The sequence below is a fragment of the Pinus tabuliformis genome, chromosome Q (assembly GCF_031772625.1).
Source record: "Pinus tabuliformis cultivar Carrire ecotype Pingquan chromosome Q, CPIR1, whole genome shotgun sequence".
NCBI classification, from domain to species: Eukaryota; Viridiplantae; Streptophyta; class Pinopsida; order Pinales; family Pinaceae; genus Pinus; species Pinus tabuliformis.
The window spans coordinates 700224921-700236670 of NC_142296.1; the positions used below are offsets into that span (position 1 = coordinate 700224921).

Genomic DNA, 11750 nt, shown 5'->3' on the forward strand with positions numbered 1-11750 from the left:
TATTATCCTGCAAATAATAATGATAAAAATAATACTTTTCAAAAAGTCTCTCCTCCCATCCACGAATCTGGCAATACTTCCCCTGAGCACTTTCTCTTTTTCAGGCTAGATTATATTCAGTTACAGTCATTACTAAGGGCCTCGGGATTACTGGTCAGCGTCCATCTCAGTACTCTGTGTTCACTGTCTTAGGTAATCTTGCTACTGGTTTATTTCATCCAACTCTAAGAGAGATTTTCCCTTTTTTTCCCTCTATATTTCCCTTTTTTTTAAGTAGAGGGTTAATTGTTTCTTGGTAACCATTTCTTTTAACTAAATCAAAACAATTTTATTATGTTAAAATAATGTTACCAATAATTTAAGTAATCACCAAATAACCATAATAGATGTTTCCTGATCTTTCAACCTCAATCATTTAATGTTAAATATCAAAATGAATTAACACTTCATTTACACATCTAGTAAAGATTTACTTAATAATTCTGAGTAATTTTAAATGCTATTTTTGGGGCGCTACATATGCATAGATATATTCAACCATCATATATATACTTTATAAAAAAAAATAGATATATATTTTATGAAAATTTGTTGGATACCGATTAAATTATATTTATTAATATCAAATGATACAATGTTTTAGGAAAAACAAAATATAATGAAATTACTTGTATTTATAATGTGAGGTTTGGCATTATAGGGATAACAAGAAGAAATAAATAATTAAGAGAAATATCATTACATTGTGATTTGTGTGTATAAGACTTTTGAAACAAATCGGGTGTGGACCTTATCGGAATTGTATTTGTTACAAAAATCCCGATAGTTGAATGGATCTAATATTAGTATTAATTGGATTGTATGATATATCGGGTTGGATGATATCGGGTTATCGGGATTTTGGCATGACAATATATTTAAAAATTCTGATAGTTGATATGAAATGACACGTGGCTTTTGGATGAGAGTTGACCAACCTCATAAGTTTTGGATAGTACAAAAACAAAATAGTCACTGAAATGGTGTTGAAATGCACTATAATATTTAGTGAACGAAAACCTTTTCCAAAAAGTAAGGATTTGTGTTTCAAAAATAAACAATCCAGTGGAAACAATCAAATTGAACTAAAATTTAATCTTAACCAAATATTATATTGGCCCATTCTAGTAAAAAGGAAAAAAATACATATTATATCAAGCGAAAAAAAAAACTAAAACAAAACTTTTAAAGTCTTCCATTACAGAGCAGAAGAGAAATATTATTTTGCCCAATTTCCTAACACTATCATTACATACCTTTATCCCTCTCCTCATGGATATAAAAATGTTTTTCCAAAATTACCTACTCATGTCCGTATACGCTGGAAATAAATAAACTTATAAATTTGTAACAAGAAAGATCCATTTTAAAGATAATCAATGAATAAAAGGACATAGTAAAATTGGTCAAACATCTACTACAAAATAGTGTAAAATGGATAAAAAATGGGTAACTTTACCCCATTGATGTAAATTTTATTGAAATAAAAAATAAAAAATAAAAAATAAAAAAACAATCAATAACTAATAAAGAGAAAGATTAAGAACTAATAGGGGAAATAGAAAATAAATAAGCAATCAATAATTAATAAAGAGAAAAATTAAAAACTAATAAAGATGTGTACATTTAAAAAAATAAGGATGTCTAGCATTTAAAATGTTTTAATTTTAAAAAAATTTAAAATAAATTTGAATTACATTGAAATATATATATATATGAATGAAATTCCGTCCAGTATGCAATGATACATATTCGACCATCATATATATGTCTTATGAAAAATTGTTGGATATATACTTTACGAAAATTTTGATTTCTCTCTGATTTGTATGTATAATTTTGCGGAGCAATTTTATTTTTAATAAATATAATTAAAATTATATTACATAATTTTATTTTTAATTTTTGACTTTATTATATTTATAAAAAATTTAATAAAAAAAATTAAAATTAAAATGATTTAAATTTTTTTAATCAAAATGAAATTCAATAATCTCTGTATCAAATTAAATGCATAATTAATATTTTTACTAAAAAAATAATAATATTAACATTATTATTTTCTTTTGAGACAATTTAATTAACAAGTGTGTTGAAAATGAATTTTTATACATCAAAATATTTAGGGTTCAGATCTCGGAAGAATTTTACTCTTCAAGGATTTGGAACACTTTGCAACCAAGCGGTCTTTTTGATGAAACCATTATTGGAATTGTTCCAGTGTCTAAAATGGCGGGAACTAGCACAAAGCTGATGGTCGAGATAGTCCCAATAGTTCTTCCATTAAATTCGACTATGTGAGTCACTTTAATTGCAAGCACGGTCAAAACACCAGAAGAGGTGAGTTCAACAACTTGACTTTTGGCCCTTCATCTTCAAAAAGCTTATACATGGCCTCCCAAAGACAGACCCCTGCATCAGGGGTGCATGTCATGCATGTCATGTTGAAAAATAGCCCAGGGATTTCTATGACCTTAGGAGGAGGACCAATTGGCTATTGTTGAACGAGAATTTTCCTTCTGAGTTTATCCAGTCGAGACATTTCTCGCGAATTCTGTTTATCATGAATCCACGTGGCCTTCGACACACGTCAACTTTAACGAACACTTTTATCAGAGAAATCACATTGTTGTCCTAGCAAAACTTACAATTTCCTCTGTCTCTAGGGATGATTACTTTTATGAGAACATCTTTAATATAAAATCGCATTCGCCCTTCATCACAACTTATCGAATCAAACATTTGCTTAGAACCGCCGACCTCCTATTGTGATATGTCTAACTGTACGCGTCAACTTTACTAAATATTTTTATTGGAAACATAAGATGGTTGTCTTAGAAAAACTTGCGATCTCGTCTATCTCTAGAACCGATTTATATTATCAAATCATCTTTAATATAATATCGCATCCGTCGTTCATCGCAACTTTTGGAATGAATCCTTCGCTTCATTTACCGATCTCAGATTGTGATATGCCAATAGCCCTTGCATCCTTTAAACTCTTTGTGATCATTGTGCTAGCCCCCAAATTGGACCCCTCTCCATCTCGCATTTCCATTCGGAGGTGTAACCTTCGTGGACAACATGTCAATATGTTGATTGCCGATCACCTTCTGCATTTGGCCCTTGGTCTTATAGATCTTCACGTGACTACAGTCTAGCTCCCATATCGGAACCCTTCAATTGGAGGTTATCAATCGGAGGTTTCACTTCGATGCACAATATGCCTCAACCTCTGATCTCTGATATCCCATACATGAAGCCATTGTTTCCAAGTATCTGCCACCTGTCACCTTCTGAGTAATGCCATGTGTTACCGGTTTTTGGCTTATTGTGAAGTTTGAAACTACCGAATCCATCTTCCATATATCAACCTTGTTGACATGCCATTGGCAGTGTCTCTTATTGGATACAATGTTTTACTACCTCGCCTCTCTTTGGGAGGAGAAAGAAAATACCCTATCTTCTTTCGGTTTACACACAAATCTTTTGTTAATTTGTTATCGCCCATCCCAACACATTAACACTAGCGGGCCATTCCCAACAATTTAACTTTACCTAATATCACATATTTGTGACGCATATTGGACGCATGTCGGGTTAAAACCACTGATATCAAAACAGTGATGAATTCATAGTCCGCATGGGCGTCTTAGTACACATGCTAATATATTTATCTCATAAATGCATGATTTTAAACTTACTATTTTTAAACAATAAATATGTCAAATATTAAATCTGTGTAAACATTAATAAATCTGAGCGGCAGTGATAACACAAACAATAATATTATACAGTTAATTGTATTTGGCCATAAATTAAAAAGAAGCCAGTACCGAGTACTTACACCATGGACAGCTGCTTGCAGGGCCTTCACTTGGTCTTCCGACACTGTCTTTATCTGCACATCGATTGTTGGGTATTTTTGAATGGAGAAATACCAAAACCAGCAAATAAAAATTCACCACAGAGACAATGCTCTGTTTACTCTGTCCAGGATCTTTTGCAGACAACCTCTTAAAAAAAAAACTCACTCAGAACACAGCATTACACAGTCACAAAGCATTTCTATTAATTAAAACAAACATTCTGTTACATATTTCTTCCTCTGTGCAAAGAGGGAATCACAAAAAAAACTCTGCTACTCTCACAGATTTTCCACTGCTGTGGATATTACATAAACAGTTTTTCAAAACATTCCTATGTTTTTCATTTGCAGATAAACATTACAGCACTGTTGTGCCTCCAAAAGAAAATGCACACACTCGTGCGTAGCCTCTCCACTCACCAAAAAAAACTAAACTCCACTACTACAGCACGTAGACTATATTCAACATATGACAACGTGTTATATAAAAAAATATAAAAAAACGTATGCCCATAACTATTTTAAATACATGCCCACAACAATATTAAAGGCATTGGACGTATGCCCATAACATATTAAAAGCCTCACCAAAAACTACGACAAACACATTAAAATCATAAGTTTTCACCTACGGCGGTCAACAAGAAAATGAAAAAATTTGATGTGACGTGGGCGGACAGCACATTCTGGAAGTCAACGGCGGAGATCACGCGATCAAATCGCTGAGCCGATCCAACGTGGTTCGCACACCCTCCTCCGGCAAACCAAACGACTTTTACCGTCCGGGGAAAGTGGTTTTGGGGCATTCGTACAGGGGACGCGTGGCGGCAAGTGACTGTGTTCGGAGCCCCTCCTGTTCGTACAGTGTTTGGAGAATGGCGGTGCGGGGAGACCGGGCGGTTTTCCAAAAACCACCGCGCGCTGTAAAATTACAAATTTAACACTCCCCTTTAATTTTAACAGCCGCGCGTTCAGTCATTCCCAAACACTTTCTCAAAAATTCGAAACTCTTCTGAACCAGTGGCTTTGTCAAGATGTCCGCAACCTGTTCTTGGGTCCTGCAATGTTCTAGGACAATTTCTCCATTGTTCACTAGCTCTCTGATGTAGTGAAACCTTGTGTCGATGTGTTTCGTTCTCTTATGAAACACTGAATTCTTTGACAAGGCAATAGCTGAGCTATTGTCACAAAAGACCACTGTTGCTTTTGCCTGCTCTTGGCCTAAGCTTCTCAACATCCTTCTCATCCAAACTGCCTGACAAGCTGTTGCTGTCGCTGCCACATATTCAGCCTCTGCTGTAGACAATGCTACAATGGACTGCTTCTTAGAAGCCCATGAAATGGCTCCTGAACCCATATTGAAAACATAACCGGAAGTGTTTTTCCGATCATCTACACTTCCAGCCCAATCGCTATCTGTGTACCCAATCAAATCTGAATGTTCTGAGGCATGATATAAAATTCCAAACATTTTAGTGGACATACCTCAAAATTCTCTTTGCTGCCTGCCAATGTGCCTCCTTTGGCCTCTCCATGAACCTGGAAATCAAACTAACAGCATACATAATATCAGGCCTAGTTGCTGTTAAATACATAAGGCTGCCCACAATGCTTTTGTACAGGCTAGGATCAAAATCCTTGCTGCTGTCCTCTCTGCTGAGTTTTAATCCCATCACTGTGGGAGTGATGGCTGCCTTGCATTCTTGCATCTTAAATCTGCCCAAAACTTGATTTACATATCTTGCTTGAGATATAAAAATTCCTTTTTCATTTTGATCTACTTCTATGCCTAAGAAGTATCTCAAGAAACCCAAGTCAGTCATTTCAAATTCATTCTTCATGACTGATTTAAAATTCTCAATAAGATAAATATCATTTCCAGTGAAAATAACATCATCTACATACAAGACAACAATTAAAATTTTACCATCATTTTCCTTGATGTAGACTGTGGGTTCTCCTTCACATTTGTCAAATTCATTCTCCAATAGATATGAATCTATCCTGCTGTACCATGCTCTTGGCGCTTGCTTCAGCCCATAAAGAGCTTTCTTCAATTTGCACACTTTGTGCTCTTCTCCTTTCTTCTCATATCCGAGAGGCTGTTCCACATAGACCTCTTCCATTAACACTCCATTTAGGAATGCTGATTTCACATCCATTTGGTAGACTTTCCATTTGTTTTGAGCTGCTATGGACAGCACTGCTCTCACGGTTTCCATTCTTGCAACCGGGGCGAAAGTCTCCACATAATCTCTCCCATACTGCTGCTTGTAGCCTTTGACAACCAACCTTGCTTTATGCCTTTCAATCTTGCCTTCAGCATTGCTCTTGGTCTTGTAGACCCATTTCACACCAATGACTTCTTTGCCTTTCGGTAGCTCAACCAAATCCCATGTTTTGTTTCTCTCTATGGCATTCATCTCTTCATCCATAGCTTCTATCCATTTCCTATCTTTAATAGCTTCTTCAAAATGAATAGGATCATCAACATGACAATACAAGGCAAATAAGGAATTCATTCCTTCATCATAAATGTCACTTAGATTTCTAAACTTTTTACCTCTTTCACTTGGTGTGCAAGTGCTTGAAGATGCACTTGAATTTCCTCCTTGTGGTGTGCTTGGAGAAGCACTCTCATTGATCCTCAATGGTGTCCCTTGCTGTCCTTGTGTTGGTGCTGCTGTTTGGGGATTCATTTCAGCCACCTCTTCTTCATCTTCATCATGAGGCAAACAGCTTTTAATGTTCACTTTTTTCTCTATGCTTCCATCCCAAGCTTCCTCTTCAATGAATTGAACATCCCTGCTTACAAAGAACTTCTTGGTAGATGGAATGTACAGCCTGTAGGCTTTGGATTCATCACTGTATCCAATGAAGATGCATTTCTCCCCTTTGCTGTCCAACTTCCTCCTTAGTTTATCTGGAATGTGTGCATAGGCCACACACCCAAAAACTCTCATGTGGGTGACTACTTGCTTTCTCCCACTCCATGCCTCTTCTGGCACTTTGTTCATGACTGCCTTTGTAGGACACCTGTTCAAAATATAAACTGCACAATGTACAGCTTCAGCCCAATACTCATTTGGCAAATGCTTTGCCTTCAACATGCTCCTTGCCATCTCCATGATGGTTCTGTTCTTCCTTTCAGCAACTCCATTTTGTTGTGGGGTGTACCGAGTTGTGAACTGTTTATGTATTCCATTTTCTCTACAAAACTTTAGGAATTCATTTGAGATGTACTCACCTCCTCTATCAGTTCTCAATACTTTTATGTGCAGCCCGCTTTGGTTCTCCACAAGTGCTTTGAAGTTTTGGAATTTCTCAAAGACTTCACTTTTGTTCTTGAGGAAATATATCCAAGTCTTTCTTGTAAAATCATCAATGAATGTCAAGAAATATAGGCTGCCAGCTAATGATGGAGCTTGCATTGGTCCACACAAATCTGGGTGGATAATCTCTAAGGGTGCCTTTGCCCTTATACTTTTCCCTGATGGAAAACTTTCTCTGTGTTGTTTTCCCAAAATGCAGCCTTCACATAGGCTGTCCGGTTTCTCTATTAATGGTAATCCTCTTACCATTCCTTTTCTGCTCAATAAGTTTAGACCTCCAAAATTTAGATGCCCGAATCTCAAGTGCCATAACCAGTTCTCATCCTTTGGCACGCTTTGGAAGGCCTCTTGGGTGACTGCTGCCATTTCCCTTTTGTTTTTCATGTCTGCCCGGATCCGGAGAGGGAACATCCTGTTCCTTGTCATCTTCACTTCAGCAATGCATCTTTTGCTGGGTGGTATGTCCATGATGGTGCACACATCATTTACAAAGTAAACATTGTAGCCCTTTTGGATAAGCTGTCCAACACTCAATAGGTTACATCTCATTCCGGGGACATAGTATACATCTGCTATGGTTTTCCTTTCTCCTTGTTTTGTAAATATTTTTACCTCCCCTTTTCCCATAACAGACACTTTACAATCAGTTCCTAGTGTGACCTCTGATTTCAAATTCTGATTTAAGGCTGAAAAGAGGGCTACATTCCCTGTCATATGGTTGCTGCAACCTGAGTCTAAAAACCATATGTCCTCACTATGTGTTTCAGCCATGTTACAAGCTAACAGGACATTTTCTTGACTGCTGTTTTCTCTTGTAACATTTGCATTTTGTCTGCTGTTCATATCATGCTGTTTCTTTCTACAATCACTAGCATAATGTCCATACTTTTTGCAATAATAGTATTGAACATTAGATTTATCATACCTTTGTCCTTGAGCATGATACTGATCTCTTTGTTGGCTGCTGCCTTGACCTTGGTTCTGATTTGGATTGCTGCCTCTTCCTTGTGCATTTGATGGGCTGTTCCTTCCACCTCTGTTCTGACTTCTGCCTCTTCCTCTTCGGTTTCCTCTTCCTTGACCTCTTCCTCTTCCAAAGGACATCTGGGTCTTGAAGGCTTGCTCAAGGGATGAGTTTTCATTCCTACTCAACCTCTGCTCATGAGTTATCAGTGATGCATGTAGCTCATCAACTGAATATTTTGAGAGATCCTTTGTCTCTTCAATGGTGGTGACTATGGCATCGAACCTTGAGGGTAAGACCCTCAATATTTTCTCCACTATTCTTCTATCTTCAATTGTTTCTCCATGAGTTCTCATTTGTGTGATTACACCAATCACATGAGTGAAGAATGAGTCAATGTTGTCTGACTCCTTCATGTTCAAGTTTTCAAAATCCTTTCTCAGCATTTGCAATTTTGCTGTCTTCACTCTCTCCATGCCTTGATAGGCTGTCTTGAGAGTTTGCCATGCTTCATGTGATGTTGTAGCTGCTGCTATCCTTGGGAATATACTCTGGTCCACTGCTTGATACAACAAGACAATGGCCTTTGCATCCTTCTTCCTATTGAGCTTCAGCTGATCCTTCTCTCCCTGAGTTAATGCATTGAACTCAGTTTCATCTGCTGGTTCCTCAAACCCATATTCTACTAGTTCCCATATATCTTGAGCGATGAACAAAGCTCTCATGGTTATAGACCAGTAGTCATAGTTCTTCCCATTAAAGTGTGGGAGCTGGGTGTTGAACATACCCATGCTTGTGCTTGCCATTCCTTGCATCTTGAACTATGGTTTTAAATCCTTGACTGTGATTTTTTTAAAAACTGACTGTCTTCAGCAATAACAAGAGAAATGCTTTTGGGGAATACCTGAATCCTTCGCTGTCTGAGTCTTCTGTCTGCCTGAGAAGTTTTGCTGCAGCAACAACCTTCTCCCTTCAGCTTCTTTGTCTCCTACAAAGAGCCTAAGCCTTGCTCCGATACCACTGTTGGGTATTTTTGAATGGAGAAATACCAAAACCAGCAAATAAAAATTCACCACAGAGACAATGCTCTGTTTACTCTGTCCAGGATCTTTTGCAGACAACCTCTTAAAAAAAAAAACTCACTCAGAACACAGCATTACACAGTCACAAAGCATTTCTATTAATTAAAACAAACATTCTGTTACATATTTCTTCCTCTGTGCAAAGAGGGAATCACAAAAAAAACTCTGCTACTCTCACAGATTTTCCACTGCTGTGGATATTACATAAACAGTTTTTCAAAACATTCCTATGTTTTTCATTTGCAGATAAACATTACAGCACTGCTGTGCCTCCAAAAGAAAATGCACACACTCGTGCGTAGCCTCTCCACTCACCAAAAAAAACTAAACTCCACTACTACAGCACGTAGACTATATTCAACATATGACAACGTGTTATATAAAAAAAATATAAAAAAACGTATGCCCATAACTATTTTAAATACATGCCCACAACAATATTAAAGGCATTGGACGTATGCCCATAACATATTAAAAGCCTCACCAAAAACTACGACAAACACATTAAAATCATAAGTTTTCACCTACGGCGGTCAACAAGAAAATGAAAAAATTTGATGTGACGTGGGTGGACAGCACATTCTGGAAGTCAACGGCGGAGATCACGCGATCAAATCGCTGAGCCGATCCAACGTGGTTCGCACACCCTCCTCCGGTAAACCAAACGACTTTTACCGTCCGGGGAAAGTGGTTTTGGGGCGTTCGTACAGGGGACGCGTGGCGGCAAGTGACTGTGTTCGGAGCCCCTCCTGTTCGTACAGTGTTTGGAGAATGGCGGTGCGGGGAGACTGGGCGGTTTTCCAAAAACCACCGCGCGCTGTAAAATTACAAATTTAACATCGATTAGTCAAAAAATCTCAGGTGACAGGGTCGATAGCCATGGACGCACATTTGTGTTTTGGCGATAATGAGAAGGGCGATCATAGAAATACCTCGTCAATCGTGGTCCAAATGACTCCCTGTGTGCAAGCAGGGGTGGTGAGAGATCCCATGTACCTGTAATATTTACTGTTATCGACCTTTATGTCATTCGGATTCACAGGGCCCAGGGGTTCCATTGGCGGTTCAATATGCGCAATGGCATGGATTGCATCCATTAACTGTTCGTTATACTCCAACATAGTCAATAGAATATAATCGCTTCATAATTATATATATAAAGAGAGTGTGTGAAATGAGATTTCACAAATATATTTCTGCCAGGAAAGGGTCAGACGGGCCATCGTTGTAAATGATTCCAATCATGGTAATTTCGTTGTCCTCCGCTTGGTGGACTAGCTGGATTTCTAATGGATGCCTGTAATTTCAATGCAAAATAGCACACTATAATTTAGTGTAGCAAAAACGGAAAAGTGGGTTTTGAGATTTTACTGCTCTCGATTTATGGTGTGCTCGGCCGGGTGATGCCAATGGCATTGATACAGTGTGAATATTTTCCCTTCTATCTCAAGACTGCCAACGCCTTCACCCCAGTTCACCTGATGCAACGCAGCCATAGGAGTAATAGGGAATCGAACCTGAAACCTTTCTGCAGAAGCTTTAAAAGAAGGTTGCATTACTCACCATGATGTCGTGACCCCTGTTGACAAGGATTGCATTTTCACGGTAATAGATTGTGTCGAGTGTGCCCTTATCTAGAGATAGTATGGCGTTGCTCTTCACCATATCGATGGAAGACTACTGCATCTCGTTCCCGCAGGCCCACCATTTCTTGAGCTTCCACCAATTCTCAGGCCCCTTGGGACCCTCTTTGTACTTGAACTCCTTCTCGTCCTCTGTTCGTTCACATAAACAAAATGAAGTTTCAGATTAATCTCTGCAAATTTCAATATGAAGATTTTAAAAAACATAGTTATAAAGGGCACTAGATGAATTACCAACTTACTGAATTCGAACCCCGGCGATGAAGAAGATCAAGGCAAATGCAATGAATACTTATATTACATTTCGCACCATAGTTGGGAAACGAAAGAAAGGAGTGGGATAATAGTAGGTCTGGGGGAAGAGATGAGATATACAAAATGAAGTAATATAAACTCAGACAGTGAGGCCTACCTAGTACCGGGATGGCTTTCTCAATTGCCTCGCCCCCTATTTATTTCTTCATTTGGTAGGGTGTGGAATGGGATTTAGTGGAAAAAATTATAGAATTTCCTACAACTTTCATCTGTGACTCGGTTGTCTTATTGTGAAATGGGTGATTCACGAAATACACGTTTGTGAAGGAAAGAGAGCATTGGTAGAGCTTCAAGTCATTATCAGTTGTACCGTGAAAGTGGAAAGGACATAGGTCTAGGAAGAGGAAAGGAGTGGGTTTTGTTTGGAAATTATAGGTGATTGGAATCCATAAATGGCATGTGAATTAGTCTATGGGAGACCATTGGAAAATCTTTTTTGATAAATGTGGGGGTCTTGTTGAGGTTTTAAATTTGATTCATCTTTTAACGCATTCCTTGAATTTTAAT

General features: G+C 37.8%; 1 pseudogene; it reads right to left on the reverse strand.

Moving 5' to 3' along the window:
• The window catches only part of LOC149221470 (alpha carbonic anhydrase 7-like), a 47466-nt pseudogene extending 36225 nt beyond the window's left edge, over positions 1-11241 (reverse strand).
• Between the last annotated feature and the right edge of the window lie 509 nt (positions 11242-11750).